The sequence below is a fragment of the Lissotriton vulgaris genome, chromosome 2_2 (genome assembly GCF_964263255.1).
Source record: "Lissotriton vulgaris chromosome 2_2, aLisVul1.2, whole genome shotgun sequence".
Lineage (NCBI taxonomy): Eukaryota > Metazoa > Chordata > Amphibia > Caudata > Salamandridae > Lissotriton > Lissotriton vulgaris.
Window position 1 is genome coordinate 112,606,000 of NC_141688.1, and position 25,754 is coordinate 112,631,753.

At 50.6% G+C, this 25,754-nt stretch overlaps 2 pseudogenes across 2 annotated transcripts; both read right to left on the reverse strand.

Moving 5' to 3' along the window:
• Positions 1 to 2,082: 2,082 nt before the first annotated feature.
• On the reverse strand, positions 2,083 to 2,721 carry LOC147729112 (small ribosomal subunit protein RACK1 pseudogene; annotated as a pseudogene). The gene has a single exon (XR_015309183.1). The product of XR_015309183.1 is annotated as a small ribosomal subunit protein RACK1 pseudogene (transcript).
• A 15,550-nt stretch (positions 2,722 to 18,271) lies between these two features.
• LOC147729113 (small ribosomal subunit protein RACK1 pseudogene) lies at positions 18,272 to 18,847 on the reverse strand (annotated as a pseudogene). Its single transcript, XR_015309195.1, has one exon. The product of XR_015309195.1 is annotated as a small ribosomal subunit protein RACK1 pseudogene (transcript).
• Positions 18,848 to 25,754: the final 6,907 nt, after the last annotated feature.

Consider the following 25,754-nt stretch of genomic DNA (forward strand, 5'->3'; position numbering starts at 1 on the left):
TCCCTCATCTGTGGCCATGAGCAAGCTCATGTCCTCCCTGTCAACAAATGCCTTGAGCCTGTTCACATGAAGTACTCTGTGAGGGCTCCTGGGAGTTCCAGAGTCCACCAGGTAGGTGACCTCTCCCTTCTTTTCAATGATCTGAATTGGAGGATGGCCCTGCTGCATACTTCAAAATGCATCAATACCTTGAAAAGCGTCTTGATGGAAGTACTAATCATTAAACATAACACGCACCAAAGATAAAGACCTCGAGCCAAGGTTACTCCACAATGATTTGCACATTCTGGGGGTCCCGGATTCCATGACTGTTGGACTGATGGAACTGTTTGTAGGAAAGATGCTCCACATTCTTGTTTGGCATAGACAACCTATCATCTATGTCCCTAGTTGAAAGGGTGCTTCGATCCCTGGGTGTTTTCCCTCTTCCAGCAGCACCATCTAAACCTATCATAGCGTGGGTGCTAAATTCTAGGGTCCGGCACGTTATTTTTCAGCAGTCAATTTCTGTTCAAAATTCACAGCAGGCCTTCCTTACATCCTTATATGCCAGCGACATAATACTGTAAAAGGAGTATTCTGTGGTTAACCAAAACCCTGTTCTGAGAGAGATAATTAAATCTGGACAATTCTTTGGACTTCAAATTAACTGGGATAAGTCCATGATGGTCCACTGACGTGCACTGTATCCCAATAAATTATAAACTTCCCCATTTTTTGGTGTCATAATCCAACACTTTATCTTGGTAAACATATATACCGAGACTCTGCACTAGTTTTACATGCTAACTATGGCCCAACACTCCACAAACTCAAGCAGCAGATACAACACTAGGCTCCTCTCATTCTTTCTCTGTCATAGCAGGCGTTTCCTCCCCAGACTGCTTTACCTACTTGTAATTGCTCCACTGCCCCTTACAAACACCTTTTTCAGCACAATCTGCTCCATTCGTATTACTTTTGCATGGGCCAACAAACAGGCTAGAATACGTTAAGCCATGCTGATACAACCTTACTGCAGGGATGGAATGGCCACCCACAATTTATAGTATTATTACTTCATCTCCCAATCCAAATATTTCTTTCACTGGATTCACCCAGCATTTCATCTTCTCTCACATACTCACGAGAAATGTATAGCAGGCACCACTCCTTTGATCGAATGTATGAGGGCCCTAAAATACCATTACACTATTGTATAGTAGTTGGTAAGTGATTCTCATTTGGGAGGTGAGTAAGCCACCGCGTCATGATAAAATAAATACTTTTTGATTACAAGTGCTAAACATCCTATATTACATGTCTTGAAATTCGTCAATTCATTAGGTAAGCATTCTAAATTTTTCAATGAAGTAGATTAATCATCTATTTGTATATAAAATCATCTTGAAGATCTGCACAGCCAACAAGCGCTTCGCCGCTTTTGATGCGCAGGCCTGAGGTCTGTTCAAGGTTTTCTTGTTTCACTGATTCGTCCTGTATTTTGTAAGAAAAGGTTCCACTTCCGAATAGCTTCTTACTGTCAACAAGGGGGCCGGAGAGGTGGAATTGGGGAATAGAGGTACACCACTCATTATCAGTCAGATCAAGTCTCCGATTGGTCCAACATTATTTATGCTCCAATTGGTTCCCAAAGACGGGCACCAGCCGCGGCCGCTGCAGGTAAGAGTGGTGGGGAGGTGGGGCCAGGTGAGGGGGGATTTCGAGAGATGACAATGAGGGAAAATTAAATAAATAAATAATTTCCCCTTGTGGTCATCTCTCGAAACCCCCACCTCACCTAACCCCACCTCTCCTACCTGTAGCAGCCGTGGCTGGAGACGACCCTTTGAATGCACACACAGTTGACCATTTCAGTCAAATAACTTTTTTACTATTTACATCCTTCTATTTCTCGAAATTCTCTTTTGGCTAATTGACTCGAGACTGCACCATCAAGGGCGATGAGTTCAAAGACATTGGGAACCAGTAATCACATCAGATAAAATTCAATGGATTTGAGAATATGAATTCTAAAATGAGGAACACGTGTAGTTTTACCTCCTTCTAAATGTTATTGTTTTGCTTCTTCCAGAAACCTACTTTTTTTTTTTTTTCTTTTTATTTTTCTGAACAGAAATAAAGGCATATTTTAGCTGCATATTTATCGCGTCCCGATGGTGACCTGCCACACTCTGATGAGGTTATCTGTGTACCCAGCAAACAAAGTCTGCCCATCTGCAGACCATGCCAGCGAGGTACATTGAGGTGGTTCAGCTTTACTACTGTTGCTGATCACTTCCTGCTTCAGTTCGTCCACAATAATCTTCCCCTCCAGATCCCAAATCTTGATGCTGGGGCCAGTGGCCGCACACAGCCAGTAGCGGTTGGGGCTGAAGCACAAAGCATTGATGGTGTCTCCACTATCTAGGGTGTACAGGTGCTTGCCCTCATTCAGATCCCACAGCATGGCCTGTCCGTCCTTTCCGCCAGAGGCACAAAGCGAGCCGTCAGGGGAGACTGTGACCGTGTTCAGGAAGCCAGTGTGTCCAATGTGGTTGGTCTTCAGCTTGCAGTTAGCCAAGTTCCACACCTTGACCATCTTGTCCCAACCACAGGATACAATGATGGGGTTACTGCTGTTTGGCGAGAAGCCGACACAGGAAACCCATTCAGAGTGGCTCTCCTCCTCCATCTTCGGTGCGCTGCATACCTGCACGGTGTACTTGCATACTCCAAGTGTGTTCCACAGCTTAATGGTCTTATCCCGGGAGCCAGAAATAATCTGACGGTTATCAGCGGAGAAGGCAACACTCAGAACATCCTTGTTGTGGCCCACGAAGCGGCGGGTGGTGGTGCCTGTAGTAAGATCCCACAACCTCAAGGTGCTCCCCGTGCTCCATCCGACTCCATCCTCCCCGCGCGCCGTCCCTCCTGGCCAGCCGCTGCCATGTCTGAGCAGATGACCCTTCGGGGTACCCTTAAGGGTCACAATGGATGGGTGACGCAAATCGCCACCACCCCGCAGTTCCCCGACATGATCTTGAGTTCTAGCCGGGATAAAAGTGTAATCATGTGGAAACTGACCCACGACGAGACCAACTATGGCATCCCTCAGCGCGCTCTTCGAGGACACTCTCACTTCGTCAGTGATGTGGTCATTTCCTCGGACGGCCAGTTTGCGCTCTCGGGGTCCTGGGATGGCACCTTGAGGTTGCGGGATCTTACTACAGAAACCTACTTTTAATGACGCCTACCAGAAGCTGATTCAGACAGCTAAGGAAACGTCACCCGATGAGGTAAATATATTCACCCTGTTAATATAAACCCGTGACTAACAGGACTTTCTTGGATTTGCTGATGCACACTTTTCAAATCACATGCAGGCTCATTTCTTATGTAACAATTCACCTTCATAGTAAAAAGTGTTCCAGGCTTTCCACTTCAGTTATCTATTCATCCTTCAAACAGTTCTGATTTTTCAGCATTTGTCATTTTGGTAAGATTCTTGCCCCTCGAGTACCATTCACCCAGTTAATTTGGAAGTACAGCTGTCGGGTAATTTTTAATGTTTTCCAGCATATGGGATTTCAAAGTTACACACATTTATTTTGTTGCATAAATGACCTATTAACCGTTGAACCATGATTTCTTTAAATATGTTTTCTTTTCTATGAACTCAATTTCTGGCTTATACTAATATGGAGTTGGCACCGACCGTTTGCCGGTGCTGGCAGAATTAGTTTCCCTGGTTATAGTGTTGTATTAGAACTTCACAAATGCAGTATATGCCTGTATGAGAAAATATTATAAATAATCGTCAGTTCTTAGCCTCCACGACCCACACAACTGTGTCGTCTTTCTTATAAAGATAACATCCGATATATCCAAGAACAATAATGAACGTGTTGTAAGGTGTTTACCACATACTTTCCAGGATTTTAAGTCTCACCCACAGATATTGTTTCCTCATGTGCAATCTAAACATCTGGGACTTGATGTGTGGTGATTAGTGCATACGTGCCATGTTTTTCCTCTATAACTGATGTGGCATTTGTACAACAAAAATTAGATTCTTTCTGACTTTCTCTTTTACCATTAGAACCCCCATCTTAGTGCTGTGGAAAGCGATGACGCCATCCAGGACATAGTAAGTAGTTATAGTTTCAGATAATAAAATCCAAAAAGCTCTTCCCTTCTCAGTGTGGGCTTGGCACACTGGAGAGAATTTACCTAAAGCAGAACACAATTCTATAACTGTTTACCTGAAAGAAACAGGTTAGTATTAGATTCCTTACATTAGAATATCCCCAGGCGTCAGACTGGATCCGGAAACTTTTGCGTAGCAGTACCCTTGCGCGTCGGTAGGCGTCGTCTGCGGCTCCGCGTCCGTTGTCGGCGTCGTGGGCGCCGTGATGATGTCGTCGGAGTACTTATTCGCCACCTCCGCGCGCTGACGTCAGTTCTTCTTTTTTCTGCGCCAGCAGCGCAGATCCGGAAAAAGTGGTACTGTAGTCATTTTTTGACTAAACTTTTTGAGATCTTTTTGATCATTCTTTCGAGTCTTCGACTCCGATCGGTGCCGGTAGGAATGCCAGGTTTTAAACCCTGTGAGGACTGCGACCGACTGATGTCGGTCACCGACCCTCACCTCCGGTGCCTCCACTGTCTCGGCATTGATCACGACGACAAGATCTGCTCCGACTGCCGGGCCTTAAAATCGAAAGCTAGGCGGAAGCGGTCTCACAAGCGGCTTGATCTCCGGCAGTCGGCCCGCGCCGCGAGAGGTCCCGGTCCGGACGGAGGTCGAGGGACCCGTCGCGGGGTCGGAGCCATCATAGCTCCGGGAGTCGACATCACTCCTCAGACTCGAAGTGGTCAGGTAAGCACAATAAGTCGAAGAGACGCCATTGCTCTTCCGACTCCCCCGACGCTCGCGAGACACAGCCGGGGGTTCGGGTGACACCGCCCATGCGGCTCCGTCGGAGTCGCGGGCATCGCGACCTGCCCCATGCCCTCCGGTCCCTGGGCAGCAAGCGACGCCGGAGGAGATCGTGCGCTTCCTCATGGCCATGAGGTTCCTCACTCCTCCGGCAGGCTCCGCGGCGCCTTCGGGCCAAGCAGACCAGTCTGGGGGCCCTAGTGGGTCAGGTGCATTGGCCCCGACGCCGGCGGGTGCCTCGGCCCCGACGCCGCCGACGCTTTCGGGCCCCGCGCCGCAGGATCCCACTGGATCCGATCTGGATCCAGGTCGTCGCCGGTTGACCTAACGACCTCACCGGCGCCGGTCCCTTGGGTATCACCTCCGGCGCCGTCTTCGGGGGGCGCCGTCCTCGATGTCTCCCTTGATCCGGTTCGACGCCGCTTGGGGAGTTTTACTTCAATGAACCGGCCCCTTCATTTGACAGCCCTGATTATCAGGAGATGGGTGATGAGGAGTATTGGGAGGGGTCTGAGGACCCTCTGACACGTGAGTGTCAGTCCCAGGAGGACTGGACAGGTGGACTTGGGGATGCCAGTGGTCTGGACACCTCGCCAGACACTGGTTTTGTCTCGCCTCCTAGTGTGGCTACGGAGGAAGGGGCAACCTTCAGTGTGGTATTGACGCAGGCGGCCAAGGCCTTGGGCCTTGAGCTCCCCATGGCGACCGTGAGGACTAACCTCCTCACTGAGGTCCTTAAACCGCAGTCGAGCTCGGCTGAGCCTGTGCTGCCGTTTAATGAGGCGTTAACTGACGTTCTATTGGGCACTTGGTCCAGGCCCACTACAGGTCAGCTTGTAGTTAGGAACGTGGCCAGACGCCACCGTCCGGCCCGGGCGACCCTTGTTTCCTGTCCACCCACCCCACCCCCGAGAGCCTGGTCATCCAGGCCTCAAACTCCCAGACCGCATTCCCGTCGGCTCCGCCTGATCGGGAATCCAAGAGGTATGAGAATTACGGCAAGAAGATATTCTCCTCCTTTAGCCTGGGACTGCGGTCTTCCAACACTGCATGCCTCTTGGGCCGCTACACCCACTCCCTGTGGGACACGGTCACGGACGTGCTGCCACAATGCCCGGCAGAGGTCAAGGCTAAACTCGCCCAAGCCCTTGCGGAGGGTCGAGATGCAGCGCCTTTTTCCATCTGGTGTGGGCTGGATACCACCGACTCACTGGGCAGAGCGATGGCAACGACGGTGGTGATTCGTCGCCACACCTGGTTAAGGTCCGCATACTTTTCAGCGGATGTCCAGAATACCCTCATGGACATGCCGTTTGATGGCCGTCGCCTTTTTGGCGACAAGGCAGACCATGCGCTTAAGCGCTTTAAGGACTCCAGGGCTACAGCCAAGTCCTTGGGCCTCACGGCCCCGCGCCAGCAAACGGGTTCCTTTCGCTTCTTTTGTGGCAAAGGAAGGGACGCCCCCACACGTGCTGCCAGCCACGCACCCCAGACTAACATCCAACACTCTGCGCCTAGACACCCTTGGGTATTAGCTGCGCATTAAAAATCATATAAATAAATAAAATAAATAAACACGGTGGCGGCCGTGGAAACCGCCGTGGAGGCGGTCGGGGACAACGGCGAGGCCAGTCCACACCTTCTCCCGCAGCATCGGCCTCAAAACCCTCCTAGTCCGTGCTTTCAGGCCCATGTGACGCCAGTGGGGGGCAGGGTTCACCATCCCCTCCACTGGCGCACCGTCACTTCGGACAGGTGGGTGCTGCAAATCGTCCGAAGGGACTACTCCCTCCCCTTCAAAGCGACACCTCCAGCCATGCCACCGCAATTCTCCGCGTATCGGGGGATCATTTGCGACTTCTGCAGGAGGAAGTTACGGCCCTCTTGGCCAAGGGGGCCATCGAGCGCGTTCCTGGGCCAGAAGTAGGGTGTGGTTGCTACTCCCACTACTTTCTGGTACCCAAGAAGGGCAAAGGGGGCCTACGCCCTATTTTGGATCTACGGCACGTCAACGGCTTCCTCCGGAAGGAGAAGTTCAAAATGCTGACACTGGCTCAGGTCTTAGCTGCCCTGGACCCTGGAGACTGGATGGTAGCGTTGGACTTGCAGGACGCTTATTTTCACATCCCCGTCCTGCCGGCCCACCGGCGCTACCTGCGGTTCACGGTAGGCCAAGAGCACTTTCAGTTTACCGTGCTCCCACTTTCAGTTTACCGTGCTCCCCTTCGGCTTTACCAGCGCCCCAGGTTTGTTCACCAAAGTGATGGCGGTGGTCACAGCTCATCTGCGCAGGTTAGGGGTTTCAGTCTTCCCCTACCTCGACAACTGGTTGTTAAAGGCGGGCTCGCTCCAGACAGTCGTCAGCCACCTCCAGACAACGGCAGACCTCCTGCATCAGCTGGGGTTTTCCATCAATGTGCTGAAGTCACACCTGTGCCCCTCTCAGAAGCTCCTCTTCATCTGAGCGGTTCTCGACTCGGCGCAGTTTCGGGTTTACCCTCCTGAACAGCGGGTTCGGATATTCAGGCTCCGATTCCACTTTCAGCCTTTATCCTGGATCTCGGTCAGGTTGGCGCTGCAGCTTCTTGGGCTGATGGCCTCCTGCATCCTTCTGGTGCATCACGCCAAGTGGCAGATGCGGGCTCTGCAGTGGGACTTGAAATTTCAGTGGGCCCAGCATCAGGGCAACCTGTCCGACCATGTCCTGATCTCGGAGGGCACTGCGAGACAGCTGCAGTGGTGGCTCACGGACCGCGATTGGGGCCGCAGCAGATCCCTCTCCCTTCCCCACCCACAGCACGTGGTTGTGACGGACGTGTCCCTCCAGGGCTGGGGGGGCCACATGGGAGAGGCGGAGATCAGAGGCCTCTGGTCTCCCGCGGAGTCCCGGCCCCATATCAACCTTCTGGACTTGCGGGCGATTCGTCTAGCACTGAAGGCATTCCTCCCCTCTGTTCGGGGGAGTGTAGTGCAGGTGTTCACGGACAACACCACTGCCATGTGGTACTGCAACAAACAGGGCGGATACTTGGAGATTGAGCGGAGACAGTTGAGGCCATTTGACTTGCCTCCTGTAGTCTGTAATGTCATTCTGGCAGCCAGGCGTCCCTCCACGAAGTCGGTATATGCCTGCAGGTGAAACAGATTTGTGGCATGGTGCACAGCAAAGGCTGTGGATCCTCTCTCTGCCCCTCTTTCTGAAGGTTCTCCTCTTCCTTCTTTCTCTTGCCCAGCAGTGCTCTGCTCTGGGCACTATCAAGGGCTACCTTTCTGCCCTTTCGGCCTTTCTAAGGCTGCCTGATCAACCATCTTTGTTCAAGTCCCCTATTGCAACTCGTTTTCTGAAGGGCATCACACACATGTTCCCCCCTGTTCCGTTTGTGATGCCTCAGTGGGACTTGAACCTTGTTCTTACTTACCTGATGTACGCTCCCTTTGAGCCACTTCATAACTGTCCTCTCCGCCTTCTTACTTTGAAGACTGCTTTCCTGGTTGCCATCACCTCTGCCAGGAGAGTGAGTGAGCGCCAGGCTCTTTTCTCTAAACCCCCCTTCCTTTCTGTCCATCCGGACAAGGTTGTGTTGCGGACTAGACCCTCTTTTCTGCCCAAGGTTGTCACGGCCTTCCACATCAGGCAGTCTATCACCTTGCCCACCTTCTTTCCGCCACCGCATCCCTCAAAAGAGAAAGAGCGGCTCCACCGTCTGGACCCAAAATGTGCGATTTCGTTTTATCTGGATCGCACACGCCAGTTCCGGGTGGATGACCAACTCTTTGTTGGTTACGTGGGCACTAAGAAGGGACGGGCGGTGCACAAGCGGACCATCTCTTGGTGGGTCGTCTTGTGTATCAAGGCTTGTTACTCCTTGGCAAAGAAGGAGCCTCCTGTTGGGTTGAGGGCCCATTCCACTCGGGCCACGGCGGCTACCACTGCCCTGGGTTGGGGAATCCCCTTGCAGGACATCTGTCAGGCAGCTACGTGGGCATCGCTGCACACGTTTGCAAGACACTACTGCCTAGACAGCCAAGTCCGGAGGGATAGCTTCTTTGGTCGTTCCGTCCTCCAGGACTTTCTGGTGTGATCATTGGTTCGCAGACCCACCTCCGGGGTTGGTTTTGCTGGGGTATCTATTCTAAGGTATGGAATCTAATTCTAACCTGTTTCTTTCAGATGAACAAGTTACTTACCTTCGGTAACGATATATCTGTAAGAAACAGTAGTTAGTATTAGATTCCTTACCGCCCCACCCATCCTCCCTGTTCTGCGAACCGATATCTAGGGTTAAGGTCATCCCCTTTCAGGGCCCTAGTTTCAATGGCGCCAGTGTTGGTTTTTAACATGGCTCTGCGTTTCTGGCGTGGAAAAGCTGTGTCTAAGAACTGACGTCAGCACTCGGAGGCGGCGTCTAAGTACTCCGACGATGTCATCACGGCGCCCACGACACAGATGACCGACGACCGACGCCTACCGACGCACAAGGGTACTGCTACGCAAAAGTTTCCGGATCCAGTCTGATGCCTGGGGATATTCTAAGGTAAGGAATCTAATACAAACTACTGTTTCTTACAGATATATCGTTACCGAAGGTAAGTAACTTGTTCGTTTTGTACCCTATCTCAATTCAAGAAACTGATCAATGTCATTTGTGCTTATTGCCTTCCACCTGCAACCCTTGAAGACTCACTCCTTGAGCTTTATGTTCTCAACTTTCCCCTTTCCATGCATTTCCACTTAAACACTTCATCCACAGTCTGTATCAACAAGTATTGTAAACTTTTCCCAGCTTTTACATGACTTTGTTGGCACTGCTAATTTCACCAAATAATTCCATAACTAGATAATTCTTTAAATGATCGTACAGCGGTCCATTTACTATCAGCTAGCGCAATTTCTTGTGGGAGGGTTAACATCACTGCATTTCTCGAAATTTTCTTGTGTTTGCCACCCATGGCTCCTCTCCCAATGTCAACCTGATCAAGGACCATAGAAACTTAGGTATCACATCAATTAGAGTGTTATGGATTTGTGAAAATGAATTTTAAAATGGTTTAGCTGAATGGCCTACTTTAAAAAAACAAGAGAGTGTCATTGTCATTTAAGCATGCAACAATACAGGCGATTAGCTGAATGGCCTACTTGCTGCAATACCCTGCTATCAGGACAAAAGCCCAGGACACTTAGTGACTTTGATGTAGGGACTGAGATATGTCGGAAGAATAAGAGGGTGTGGGGAAGACAATTTACCCAGGTGCATCCCATTATTGCACATTTTTAACCATACCAAGGACATCAACAATAGAGGGGAAACTCGATATTCCTATAGTTTATAATTCACTCATGCTCTTTACAGTGGCGGCTCGCCATGGGAGTGCTGTGGGGTGGTGAGGCGGGTGAGGAAAGGGCTGGTTGGGGGTAGTGTAGTCTGACATATGACGGACAGGGGTAAGGTAAGTAATTAAAAAAATAAAACAATTTAGGTTGGGCGCTGCATCGCCAACTCGGCAAAACAGCGCGCGTAAGGTAAATTATTTTATTTATTTAATTACTTACCTTACTCCTGTCCGTCGTATGTCGGACTGCACTAACCCCCACCCAACCCCTCCCCCGCCCACCCCACCGCCCCGCAGCACTGCCACGGCTAGCCGCCGCTGCTTTTGATGTGTTTCAGGCTATACTATACCTGTGTATGTTGGTGTTTAATTACAGACTGCATCCTTTACTCCTTTTGAGAAAATGTTGTCGTTTACGTGGATCTGTCCAGTGGATGGTGAAGAAGGCACAGAGGACACAGTAAGTAGTTTTATCCTCGAATACATACTGCTCTTATGATAACAGTACAAAACGTTTCCCAGTTCTTTGAAACTAAATTGCATCAGCTTAGACTTCCTAAAAGTGGAATTATTTTATATTGTAAAGTATCTCCAGTTAAAAAGCGACTCAATGTAATTCGTGCTCATTTTCTTCCTCTTCGCATCCTAAAAAACGCTGACTGCTTTAGCTCTTAATTCCAAATCTCTCAATCTCTGCCTCTTCACTTGTCTATTTTATCACTGCATCCTTTTCTAGAAATCTGTTATTTTCAACAACGATTTATATACTGTAGTATTCAGAAAAGTGATGGATAGAACACTTGAACTAATTTCAGCTATTGTTAATTACCCGGGGCTGAGTATTAGCCAATCGTTATTTTGCATATCACTGGGTTTAATCTGAATTAGCATGGTGGACAAAAGAATGATGGGTTGGAATGCTACACCAAGCGACTGCCAGTGGTTAAACTAATTGTAATCATTCCTTCCATCATATTTTGTGTTACATATATACTGTTACAATTTTTAGACTACTCATACACCTGTCCATTTCCCATCACCCAAATGTATTTCTTGTGGAGGTATTCCCATAGCTCGATTTCTTAAAATTATTTTCTGACTTGCACTTATGACTTCATCCCCAATGTAAGGGGGTACGGGGCATTAGAAACAAAGTGAACACATCAGATAAACTTCAATGATTTGTGAAACCCAAATGCCAAATTAATCCACACATAATTTTACTTTGATGTAAATGTTAGTTCTTTTTTTGTTTCTTCCAGTTACCTACAACAAATATTGCTGACCAGAAGATGGATAAGAAAATTGAGGAAAAATCATTCGAAGAGGTTAGTATAATCAGTCTGTTGATATATGTTTGTGAAAAGCTGAAGAATATCCTGTTTGGCACTGATTTGCTCATGCTTACCATGCTAAGAGGGAACTAGAGATACCCTTTGCCCATTATCAATGAGAGACGAGCGCCTGGTTCCAAGGTTAGATTTTCCACACTCACGACCATCATTGTTTTGCTGAGGCACACATTTCAGAGTCGTTTAAGACTAACATATTGTGCACAGACTTTGGTCCTCAGTATGATCTGTTCCCGGCTATTTCCTTCACACGTTCACCCCTCTGTTCTCTGATTTAGATAGCCATTATTAATTCTTTATGACTCTGGCTCCTTTAGTCAAGTCCACTCCTCAGACATGAAGTACCATCTCTCCAAGGTCCTTTTTCGTCTTTTCCATGATGCAGCCTTTTGAACACATTCCTTTCCACATATATAAATCATCCCTGCCATTGAACTTTGATTCTTGAATATGTATTTGCTGTTGCGTAAACCCAGTTTAAAATATTTTGCCATAGTATATTTACGCTTGCACATTATGTGTAATGAGTTAATAGTGGTGTTCAGTTTTTTTACTGTGCCTCCTCAAATTCATTTAGGGATTCATGAAAAATGACCTCAACAACCACAAATTAGTAACAGAATGCCCACCCAAGGTATCCAAGGTATGAACATATTCATAGCTTAGAATGGGGAGTTCCATGGAGAGGTTGTGTTTTTCTGACATTTAAAAGTGTTTAATTTCGGGCTCACCCTGAATGGTACATCCACTAAAGAGCACTCACACATTTTATTCCTGCGTCCAGTGTGGTACCACAGAACCCATTTTGGAGATAATACATCCTCCTAGCAGAACTCTGTCATTGTACTGCCAAACTGCAGCCTAGTCAGGTGTGTTACACTGGGGAGGTCGTCCACTGACCTGCCTCAATCACCTACCTGACGCTAGGCGACGGAGACTGACTACCACCTTCTGTAGGGTGCTGGAAGGTGGTGTGTAGGCATGCCTGGAAAGCTGGAAACCAGAGCTTTGTGCTGTGGAGTGTGGCCGGGGCAGGCCGTCAACAACCGCTCGGGCCACCGGTGATGCCTCGTTGTGACTCCCTGCAGGCATCAAGCCTACTTTCTGGGACCTTAGTAGGCCTAGCAGCAGTGAGATATTGGCATCTGTCATGGGGGGTGGAGTGGTACAGCAAGGTGAGAGGCTGACCCTCCGGGTTTGGGTGCTGCTGTGGCTACCGTAGTCTTGTGGCCGCAGCTGGGGTGCACAGGGGCTGCTGTGGCATGATGACTCGCTGCAAGGTGTGCGGACCACTGTGTGATCACCTGCCTTAACACAGGGGACTTGGATCGAGCCAACTGTCCCGTGGCACTGCAGGCTGTACCCGCGCTTATAGGTGAGCCATCCCAGCACCACTACAGTAACACTAGCACTGTGGAACATTCTTTGGCCTAGAGTTTATACCCTAATATCACTCTATAGATTATCTGAAAGAACCAGGTTAGTATTAGATTCCTTACCTCAGAATATCCCCAGGCGTCAGACTGGATCCAGAAAGTTTTGCATAGCAGTACCCCTGCGCGTCGGTAGGCGTTGTCTGCAGCTCCGCGTCCGTCATCGGCGTCGTTGGCGCCGGGATGACGTCCCCGGAGTACTTAGACGCCACCCTCGCATGCTGACGTCAGTACTTCTTTTTTCCGCGCCAGCAATTGCAGATACGGAAAAAGTGGTACCCCTTAGTCAGCTTTTGACTAAACTTTTTCGATCATTTTTGATCCTTTTCGAAGTCTAACGACTCCGACGGTGCCGGTAGGGATGCCCGCGTTTAAGCCCAGCGCCGACTGCGACCGACTGATGTCGGTTACGGACCCCCATCGCCGTTGTCTTCATTGTCCGGGCCTCAACCACGACGACAAAGCCTGCTCCGACTGCCGGGCCCTGAAGTCTAAAGCTAGGCGGGGGCGGTCCAGCAAGCGACTCGAGCTCCGGCAATCGGCCCCGTGCCGCTCAAGGCCCTTTCGCGAAGAGGTCGAGGGACCGGTCGCGGGGTCGGAGCCACCATGGCTCCGAGAGTCGTCCTCGGTCTTTGGGCTCGAAGTCCTCAGGTAAGCACAAGAAGTCGAAGAGATGTCATCGCCCTTCCGACTTCCCCCGGCGCTCGCGTGATGCGGCAGGGGGCTCGAGCGACACGGCCCACGCGGCTCTGTCGCGGCCTGCTTCATACCCGTCGGTCCCTGGGCAGAACGCGACGCCGAAGGAGATTGAGGCCTTCCTCACGGCCATGAGGTCGCTCACTCCTCCGTCGGGCTCCGCAGCACCTTCGGACCCAGCGGCCCCGACTGGGGGCCCCAGCGGGTTGGGCGATTTGGCCCGACGCCGCCAGGTGCTTCGGTCCCGATGCCGCTGGTGACTTTGGTCCCGGCGCCGCAGGCCCCCATAGGATCTGGGTCCGGATCCGGGTCATCGCCGATCGACCTTACGACCTCGCCGGCGCCGGTCCACAGGGTGTCGCCGCCTCCCTCTATTCGGGTCTCGACGCCGATGGGAGATTTCTACTTCTATGACCCGACCCCATCCTTTGATCCTGAGTCTCAGGTGATGGGTGGCGAGGCGGATTGGGAGGGGTCTGAGGACCCTCTAGCACAGGAGTGCCAGTCTTATCGGGACTGGGCAGGTGAGCTAAGGGAGGCCAGTGGTCTGGACACCTCGACGGACACTGGCTTTATCTCCCCTCCTAGCGTGGCTACGGAGGAGGGGGCTGCCTACAGTGTGGTGCTGACGCGGGCGGCCAAGGCCTTGGGCCTGGAGCTGCCCGTCGCGGCCGTGAGGACTAACCTCCTCACTGAGGTCCTTAAACCGCAGGCAAGCTCAGCGGAGCCTCTGCTGCCGTTTAATGAGGCCTTGTCTGACGATCTTCTTGCCACATGGTTCAAGCTCGCTACAGGTCAGCTTGTAGATAGTGTGAGAAGTTGGCCTGATAAATGATGCTCACTAGTTCTAGTGATCACCTTGTATCAGTCCAAACAACCCTTAGGACCATAGGATTGCAGATCCTACTCTCCTACATACCCCCCCCCCCAAACTTAGGGACATTAAACTAACCTTGACCAGGTGAGTATTCCTTCCTGTTCTAAGTGGAAATACCTGGAGAGACCATCTGCATTGCCATGGTCAGTCCCTGGTCTGTGCTCCACTGTAAAGTCCATCCCCTGTAGGGAAATGGACCACCTAAGAAGTTTGAGGTTTTCACCCTTCATTTGATTTAGCCACAAGAGGGGCTTATGGCCTGTCTGAATCTTGAAGTGAGTTCCAAACAAGTATGGCCTCAACTTCTTCAGGGTCCAAACCACAGCAATGGCCTCCCTCTCAATAGCTGACCAACGTTTCTCTCTAGGGGTCAGCCTTCTACTTATAAAAGCAATGGGCTGGTCATGACCATCAATATTCAGCTGAGATAGAACAGCTCCCACACCCAACTCAGAAGCATCTGTTTGGACAATGAAAGTTTTGGAGTAGTCTGGACTCTTGAGAATAGGTTCAGTGCACATGGCCTGCTTTAGGTCATTGAATGCCTTTTGACAGCTAACTGTCCACTTTCTTACTTGTCAGGTCATTAAGTGGGGTCACAATGGTCCCATAATTTCTGACAAATTTCCTATAGTAACCAGACAGGCCCAAGAAAGCTCTGACCTGTGTCTGGGTGGTTGGAGGAGCCCAGTCCTTTATGGCCTGTATCATGCTCTCCAATGGTTGAACCTGGCCTCCACCTACAAGGTGGCCCAGGTACACAACCTGACTCTGCCCTATCTGGCACTTGGTGGCCTTGATAGTGAGGCCTGCCTTCTGCAGGGCCTCCAAAACTTTCCTCAGGTGGATCAGGTGATCCTCCCAGGTGGAGCTGAAGACAGCAATATCATCTAGATATGCTACACAAAAGTTGTCCAACCCAGTGAGAACTTGGTTCACCAACCTTTGAAAAGTGGCAGGTGCATTTTTCAAATCAAAGGGCATCACCACAAACTGGTAATGACCTCCTGGGGTAGAAAATGCTGTTTTGGCTTTGGCATCCTCAGCTGACCTGATTTGCCAATAACCGCCTGTTAGGTCAAATGTACTCAAGAATTTGGCAGAAGCCAATTTATCTATGTGTTCATCTGCTCTAGGTATTGGATGGGCATCTGTCTTAGTGACAGCATTGAGACCCCTGTAGTCTACACCAAACCTCATCTCTCTCTTACCATCCTGGGTGTGAGGTTTTGGCACTAGAACTACAGGACTAGCCCAAGGGCTCTCTGAGGGTTCAATGACTCCCAATTCCAACATCTTTTGTACTTCTTGCTTTATGCAGTCCCTGACGTGGTCAGGTTTCCTGTAGATTTTACTCTTTATAGGCAGACTGTCACCAGTGTCCACCTCATGGGTGCACCAGATTGTCTGACTGGGTGTCAGAGAGAACATTTGTCTAAAGGATTGAAGAACCTGTTTGCAATCCTTTTGCTGATGCTCAGAGAGGCTGTCAGAAAAGACTACACCATCTACTGACCCATCATCAGGGTTCTGAGTGAGCAGGTCTGGGAGAGGGTCACTCTCTTCCTCCTGTCCCTCATCTGTGGCCATGAGCAAGCTCATGTCCTCCCTGTCAACAAATGCCTTGAGCCTGTTCACATGAAGTACTCTGTGAGGGCTCCTGGGAGTTCCAGAGTCCACCAGGTAGGTGACCTCTCCCTTCTTTTCAATGATCTGAATTGGAGGATGGCCCTGCTGCATACTTCAAAATGCATCAATACCTTGAAAAGCGTCTTGATGGAAGTACTAATCATTAAACATAACACGCACCAAAGATAAAGACCTCGAGCCAAGGTTACTCCACAATGATTTGCACATTCTGGGGGTCCCGGATTCCATGACTGTTGGACTGATGGAACTGTTTGTAGGAAAGATGCTCCACATTCTTGTTTGGCATAGACAACCTATCATCTATGTCCCTAGTTGAAAGGGTGCTTCGATCCCTGGGTGTTTTCCCTCTTCCAGCAGCACCATCTAAACCTATCATAGCGTGGGTGCTAAATTCTAGGGTCCGGCACGTTATTTTTCAGCAGTCAATTTCTGTTCAAAATTCACAGCAGGCCTTCCTTACATCCTTATATGCCAGCGACATAATACTGTAAAAGGAGTATTCTGTGGTTAACCAAAACCCTGTTCTGAGAGAGATAATTAAATCTGGACAATTCTTTGGACTTCAAATTAACTGGGATAAGTCCATGATGGTCCACTGACGTGCACTGTATCCCAATAAATTATAAACTTCCCCATTTTTTGGTGTCATAATCCAACACTTTATGTTGGTAAACATATATAACGAGACTCTGCACTAGTTTTACATGCTAACTATGGCCCAACACTCCACAAACTCAAGCAGCAGATACAACACTAGGCTCCTCTCATTCTTTCTCTGTCATAGCAGGCGTTTCCTCCCCAGACTGCTTTACCTACTTGTAATTGCTCCACTGCCCCTTACAAACACCTTTTTCAGCACAATCTGCTCCATTCGTATTACTTTTGCATGGGCCAACAAACAGGCTAGAATACGTTGAGCCATGCTGATACAACCTTACTGCAGGGATGGAATGGTAACCCACAATTTAGAGTATATTACTTCATCTCCCAATCCAAATATTTCTTTCACTGGATTCACCCAGCATTTCATCTTCTCTCACATACTCACGAGAAATGTATAGCAGGCACCACTCCTTTGATCGAATGTATGAGGGCCCTAAAATACCATTACACTATTGTATAGTAGTTGGTAAGTGATTCCCATTTGGGAGGTGAGTAAGCCACCGCGTCATGATAAAATAAATACTTTTTGATTACAAGTGCTAAACATCCTATATTACATGTCTTGAAATTCGTCAATTCATTAGGTAAGCATTCTAAATTTTTCAATGAAGTAGATTAATCATCTATTTGTATATAAAATCATCTTGAAGATCTGCACAGCCAACAAGCGCTTCGCCGCTTTTGATGCGCAGGCCTGAGGTCTGTTCAAGGTTTTCTTGTTTCACTGATTCGTCCTGTATTTTGTAAGAAAAGGTTCCACTTCCGAACAGCTTCTTACTGTCAACAAGGGGGTCGGAGAGGTGGAATTGGGGAATAGAGGTACAACACTCATTATCAGTCAGATCAATTCTCCTATTGGTCCAACATTATTTATGCTCCAATTGGTTCCCAAAGACGGGCACCAGCCGCGGCCGCTGCAGGTAAGAGTGGTGGGGAGGTGGGGCCAGGTGAGGGGGGATTTCGAGAGATGACCATGAGGGAAAATTAAATAAATAAATAATTTCCCCTTGTGGTCATCTCTCGAAACCCCCACCTCACCTAACCCCACCTCTCCTACCTGTAGCAGCCGTGGCTGGAGACGACCCTTTGAATGCACACACAGTTGACCATTTCAGTCAAATAACTTTTTTACTATTTATATCCTTCTATTTCTCGAAATTCTCTTTTGGCTAATTGACTCGAGACTGCACCATCAAGGGCGATGAGTTCAAAGACATTGGGAATCAGTAATCACATCAGATAAAATTCAATGGATTTGAGAATATGAATTCTAAAATGAGGAACACGTGTAGTTTTACCTCCTTCTAAATGTTATTGTTTTGCTTCTTCCAGAAACCTACTTTTTTTTTTTTTTTTTTCTGAACAGAAATAAAGGCATATTTTAGCTGCATATTTATCGCGTCCCGATGGTGACCTGCCACACTCTGATGAGGTTATCTGTGTACCCAGCAAACAAAGTCTGCCCATCTGCAGACCATGCCAGCGAGGTACATTGAGGTGGTTCAGCTTTACTACTGTTGCTGATCACTTCCTGCTTCAGTTCGTCCACAATAATCTTCCCCTCCAGATCCCAAATCTTGATGCTGGGGCCAGTGGCCGCACACAGCCAGTAGCGGTTGGGGCTGAAGCACAAAGCATTGATGGTGTCTCCACTATCTAGGGTGTACAGGTGCTTGCCCTCATTCAGATCCCACAGCATGGCCTGTCCGTCCTTTCCGCCAGAGGCACAAAGCGAGCCGTCAGGGGAGACTGTGACCGTGTTCAGGAAGCCAGTGTGTCCAATGTGGTTGGTCTTCAGCTTGCAGTTAGCCAAGTTCCACACCTTGACCATCTTGTCCCAACCACAGGATACAATGATGGGGTTACTGCTGTTTGGCGAGAAGCGGACACAGGAAACCCATTCAGAGTGGCTCTCCTCCTCCATCTTCGGTGCGCTGCATACCTGCACGGTGTACTTGCATACTCCAAGTGTGTTCCACAGCTTAATGGTCTTATCCCGGGAGCCAGAAACAATCTGACGGTTATCAGCGGAGAAGGCAACACTCAGAACATCCTTGTTGTGGCCCACGAAGCGGCGGGTGGTGGTGCCTGTAGTAAGATCCCACAACCTCAAGGTGCTCCCCGTGCTCCATCCGACTCCATCCTCCCCGCGCGCCGTCCCTCCTGGCCAGCCGCTGCCATGTCTGAGCAGATGACCCTTCGGGGTACCCTTAAGGGTCACAATGGATGGGTGACGCAAATCGCCACCACCCCGCAGTTCCCCGACATGATCTTGAGTTCTAGCCGGGATAAAAGTGTAATCATGTGGAAACTGACCCACGACGAGACCAACTATGGCATCCCTCAGCGCGCTCTTCGAGGACACTCTCACTTCGTCAGTGACGTGGTCATTTCCTCAGACGGCCAGTTTGCGCTCTCGGGGTCCTGGGATGGCACCTTGAGGTTGTGGGATCTTACTACAGAAACCTACTTTTAATGAGGCCTACCAGAAGCTGATTCAGACAGCTAAGGAAACGTCACCCGATGAGGTAAATATATTCACCCTGTTAATATATACCCGTGACTAACAGGACTTTCTTGGATTTGCTGATGCACACTTTTCAAATCACATGCAGGCTCATTTCTTATGTAACAATTCACTTTCATAGTAAAAAGTGTTCCAGGCTTTCCACTTCAGTTATCTATTCATCCTTCAAACAGTTCTGATTTTTCAGCATTTGTCATTTTGATAAGATTCTTGCCCCTCGAGTACCATTCACCCAGTTAATTTGGAAGTACAGCTGTCAGGGGTAATTTTTAATGTTTTCCAGCATATGGGATTTCAAAGTTACACACATTTATTTTGTTGCATATATGACCTATTAACCGTTGAACCATGATTTCTTTAAATATGTTTTCTTTTCTATGAACTCAATTTCTGGCTTATACTAATATGGAGTTGGCACCGACCGTTTGCCGGTGCTGGCAGAATTAGTTTCCCTGGTTATAGTGTTGTATTAGAACTTCACAAATGCAGTATATGCCTGTATGAGAAAATATTATAAATAATCGTCAGTTCTTAGCCTCCACGACCCACACAACTGTGTCGTCTTTCTTATAAAGATAATATCCGATATATCCAAGAACAATAATGAACGTGTTGTAAGGTGTTTACCACATACTTTCCAGGATTTTAAGTCTCACCCACAGATATTGTTTCCTCATGTGCAATCTAAACATCTGGGACTCGCCCGACTTTCTCCTCAACCTCATTTAGATAAGATCCGATCTATCCTTGACTAGTGCTGAACTTGATGTGTGGTGATTAGTGCATACGTGCCATGTTTTTCCTCTATAACTGATGTGGCATTTGTACAACAAAAATTAGATTCTTTCTGACTTTCTCTTTTACCATTAGAACCCCCATCTTAGTGCTGTGGAAAGCGATGACGCCATCCAGGACATAGTAATTAGTTATAGTTTCAGATAATAAAATCCAAAAAGCTCTTCCCTTCTCAGTGTGGGCTTGGCACACTGGAGAGAAGTTACCTAAAGCAGAACACAATTCTATAACTGTTTACCTGAAAGAAACAGGTTAGTATTAGATTCCTTACCTTAGAATATCCCCAGGCGTCAGACTGGATCCGGAAACTTTTGCGTAGCAGTACCCTTGCGCGTCGGTAGGCGTCGTCTGCGGCTCCGCGTCCGTTGTCGGCGTCGTGGGCGCCGTGATGATGTCGTCGGAGTACTTATTCGCCGCCTCCGCGCGCTGACGTCAGTTCTTCTTTTTTCTGCGCCAGCAGCGCAGATCCGGAAAAAGTGGTACTGTAGTCATTTTTTGACTAAACTTTTTGAGATCTTTTTGATCATTCTTTCGAATCTTCGACTCCGATCGGTGCCGGTAGGAATGCCAGGTTTTAAACCCTGTGAGGACTGCGACCGACTGATGTCGGTCACCGACCCTCACCTCCGGTGCCTCCACTGTCTCGGCATTGATCACGACGACAAGATCTGCTCCGACTGCCGGGCCTTAAAATCGAAAGCTAGGCGGAAGCGGTCTCACAAGCGGCTTGATCTCCGGCAGTCGGCCCGCGCCGCGAGAGGTCCCGGTCCGGACGGAGGTCGAGGGACCCGTCGCGGGGTCGGAGCCATCATAGCTCCGGGAGTCGACATCACTCCTCAGACTCGAAGTGGTCAGGTAAGCACAATAAGTCGAAGAGACGCCATTGCTCTTCCGACTCCCCCGACGCTCGCGAGACACAGCCGGGGGTTCGGGTGACACCGCCCATGCGGCTCCGTCGGAGTCGCGGGCATCGCGACCTGCCCCATGCCCTCCGGTCCCTGGGCAGCAAGCGACGCCGGAGGAGATCGTGCGCTTCCTCATGGCCATGAGGTTCCTCACTCCTCCGGCAGGCTCCGCGGCGCCTTCGGGCCAAGCAGACCAGTCTGGGGGCCCTAGTGGGTCAGGTGCATTGGCCCCGACGCCGGCGGGTGCCTCGGCCCCGACGCCGCCGACGCTTTCGGGCCCCGCGCCGCAGGATCCCACTGGATCCGCTTCTGGATCCAGGTCGTCGCCGGTTGACCTAACGACCTCACCGGCGCTGGTCCCTTGGGTATCACCTCCGGCGCCGTCTTCGGGGGGCGCCGTCCTCGATGTCTCCCTTGATCCGGTTCGACGCCGCTTGGGGAGTTTTACTTCAATGAACCTGCCCCTTCATTTGACAGCCCTGATTATCAGGAGATGGGTGATGAGGAGTATTGGGAGGGGTCTGAGGACCCTCTGACACGTGAGTGTCAGTCCCAGGAGGACTGGACAGGTGGACTTTGGGATGCCAGTGGTCTGGACACCTCGCCAGACACTGGTTTTGTCTCGCCTCCTAGTGTGGCTACGGAGGAAGGGGCAACCTTCAGTGTGGTATTGACGCAGGCGGCCAAGGCCTTGGGCCTTGAGCTCCCCGTGGCGGCCGTGAGGACTAACCTCCTCACTGAGGTCCTTAAACCGCAGTCGAGCTCGGCTGAGCCTGTGCTGCCGTTTAATGAGGCGTTAACTGACGTTCTATTGGGCACTTGGTCCAGGCCCGCTACAGGTCAGCTTGTAGTTAGGAACGTGGCCAGACGCCACCGTCAAGCCCGGGGGGACCCTTGTTTCCTGTCCACCCACCCCACCCCCGAGAGCCTGGTCATCCAGGCCTCAAACTCCCAGACCGCATTCCCGTCGGCTCCGCCTGATCGGGAATCCAAGAGGTATGAGAATTACGGCAAGAAGATATTCTCCTCCTTTAGCCTGGGACTGCGGTCTTCCAACACTGCATGCCTCTTGGGCCGCTACACCCACTCCCTGTGGGACACGGTCACGGACGTGCTGCCACAATGCCCGGCAGAGGTCAAGGCTAAACTCGCCCAAGCCCTTGCGGAGGGTCGAGATGCAGCGCCTTTTTCCATCCGGTGTGGGCTGGATACCACCGACTCACTGGGCAGAGCGATGGCAACGACGGTGGTGATTCGTCGCCACGCCTGGTTGAGGTCCGCATACTTTTCAGCGGATGTCCAGAATACCCTCATGGACATGCCGTTTGATGGCCGTCGCCTTTTTGGCGACAAGGCAGACCATGCGCTTAAGCGCTTTAAGGACTCCAGGGCTACAGCCAAGTCCTTGGGCCTCACGGCCCCGCACCAGCAAACGGGTTCCTTTCGCTCCTTTTGTGGCAAAGGAAGGGACGCCCCCACACGTGCTGCCAGCCACGCACCCCAGACTAACATCCAACACGGTGGCGGCCGTGGAAACCGCCGTGGAGGCGGTCGGGGACAACGGCGAGGCCAGTCCACACCTTCTCCCGCAGCATCGGCCTAAAAACCCTCCTAGTCCGTGCTTTCAGGCCCATGTGACACCAGTGGGGGGCAGGGTTCACCATCCCCTCCACTGGCGCACCGTCACTTCGGACAGGTGGGTACTGCAAATCGTCCGAAGGGACTACTCCCTCCCCTTCAAAGCGACACCTCCAGCCATGCCACCGCAATTCTCCCCGTATCGGGGGATCATTTGCGACTTCTGCAGGAGGAAGTTACGGCCCTCTTGGCCAAGGGGGCCATTGAGCGCGTTCCTGGGCCAGAAGTAGGGTGTGGTTGCTACTCCCACTACTTTCTGGTACCCAAGAAGGGCAAAGGGGGCCTACGCCCTATTTTGGAAGGAGAAGTTCAAAATGCTGACACTGGCTCAGGTCTTAGCTGCCCTGGACCCTGGAGACTGGATGGTAGCGTTGGACTTGCAGGACGCTTATTTTCACATCCCCGTCCTGCCGGCCCACCGGCGCTACCTGCGGTTCACGGTAGGCCAAGAGCACTTTCAGTTTACCGTGCTCCCACTTTCAGTTTACCGTGCTCCCCTTCGGCTTTACCAGCGCCCCAGGTTTGTTCACCAAAGTGATGGCGGTGGTCACAGCTCATCTGCGCAGGTTAGGGGTTTCAGTCTTCCCCTACCTCGACAACTGGTTGTTAAAGGCGGGCTCGCTCCAGACAGTCGTCAGCCACCTCCAGACAACGGCAGACCTCCTGCACCAGCTGGGGTTTTCCATCAATGTGCCGAAGTCACACCTGTGCCCCTCTCAGAAGCTCCTCTTCATCTGAGCGGTTCTCGACTCGGCGCAGTTTCGGGTTTACCCTCCTGAACAGCGGGTTCGGATATTCAGGCTCCGATTCCACTTTCAGCCTTTATCCTGGATCTCGGTCAGGTTGGCGCTGCAGCTTCTTGGGCTGATGGCCTCCTGCATCCTTCTGGTGCATCACGCCAAGTGGCAGATGCGGGCTCTGCAGTGGGACTTGAAATTTCAGTGGGCCCAGCATCAGGGCAACCTGTCCGACCATGTCCTGATCTCGGAGGGCACTGCGAGACAGCTGCAGTGGTGGCTCACGGACCGCGATTGGGGCCACAGCAGATCCCTCTCCCTTCCCCACCCACAGCATGTGGTTGTGACGGACGTGTCCCTCCAGGGCTGGGGGGGCCACATGGGAGAGGCGGAGATCAGAGGCCTCTGGTCTCCCGCGGAGTCCCGGCCCCATATCAACCTTCTGGACTTGCGGGCGATTCGTCTAGCACTGAAGGCATTCCTCCCCTCTGTTCGGGGGAGTGTAGTGCAGGTGTTCACGGACAACAACCACTGCCATGTGGTACTGCAACAAACAGGGCGGATACTTGGAGATTGAGCGGAGACAGCTGAGGCCATTTGACTTGCCTCCTGAAGTCTGTAATGTCATTCTGGCAGCCAGGCGTCCCTCCACGAAGTTGGTATATGCCTGCAGGTGGAACAGATTTGTGGCATGGTGCACATCAAAGGCTGTGGATCCTCTCTCTGCCCCTCTTTCTGAAGGTTCTCCTCTTCCTTCTTTCTCTTGCCCAGCAGTGCTCTGCTCTGGGCACTATCAAGGGCTACCTTTCTGCCCTTTCGGCCTTTCTAAGGCTGCCTGATCAACCATCTTTGTTCAAGTCCCCTATTGCAACTCGTTTTCTGAAGGGCATCACACACATGTTCCCCCCTGTTCCGTTTGTGATGCCTCAGTGGGACTTGAACCTTGTTCTTACTTACCTGATGTACGCTCCCTTTGAGCCACTTCATAACTGTCCTCTCCGCCTTCTTACTTTGAAGACTGCTTTCCTGGTTGCCATCACCTCTGCCAGGAGAGTGAGTGAGCGCCAGGCTCTTTTCTCTAAACCCCCCTTCCTTTCTGTCCATCCGGACAAGGTTGTGTTGCGGACTAGACCCTCTTTTCTGCCCAAGGTTGTCACGGCCTTCCACATCAGGCAGTCTATCACCTTGCCCACCTTCTTTCCGCCACTGCATCCCTCAAAAGAGAAAGAGCGGCTCCACCGTCTGGACCCAAAATGTGCGATTTCGTTTTATCTGGATCGCACACGCCAGTTCCGGGTGGATGACCAACTCTTTGTTGGTTACGTGGGCACTAAGAAGGGACGGGCGGTGCACAAGCGGACCATCTCTTGGTGGGTCGTCTTGTGTATCAAGGCTTGTTACTCCTTGGCAAAGAAGGAGCCTCCTGTTGGGTTGAGGGCCCATTCCACTCGGGCCACGGCGGCTACCACTGCCCTGGGTTGGGGAGTCCCCTTGCAGGACATCTGTCAGGCAGCTACGTGGGCATCGCTGCACACGTTTGCAAGACACTACTGCCTAGACAGCCAAGTCCGGAGGGATGGCTTCTTTGGCCGTTCCGTCCTCCAGGACTTTCTGGTGTGATCATTGGTTCGCAGACCCACCTCCGGGGTTGGTATTGCTGGGGTATCTATTCTAAGGTATGGAATCTAATTCTAACCTGTTTCTTTCAGATGAACAAGTTACTTACCTTCGGTAACGATATATCTGTAAGAAACAGTAGTTAGTATTAGATTCCTTACCGCCCCACCCATCCTCCCTGTTCTGCGAACCGATATGTAGGGTTAAGGTCATCCCCTTTCAGGGCCCTAGTTTCAATGGCGCCAGTGTTGGTTTTTAACATGGCTCTGCGTTTCTGGCGTGGAAAAGCTGTGTCTAAGAACTGACGTCAGCACTCGGAGGCGGCGTCTAAGTACTCCGACGATGTCATCATGGCGCCCACGACGCCGATGACCGACGACCGACGCCTACCGACGCACAAGGGTACTGCTACGCAAAAGTTTCCGGATCCAGTCTGATGCCTGGGGATATTCTAAGGTAAGGAATCTAATACTAACTACTGTTTCTTACAGATATATCGTTACCGAAGGTAAGTAACTTGTTCGTTTTGTACCCTATCTCAATTCAAGAAACTGATCAATGTCATTTGTGCTTATTGCCTTCCACCTGCAACCCTTGAAGACTCACTCCTTG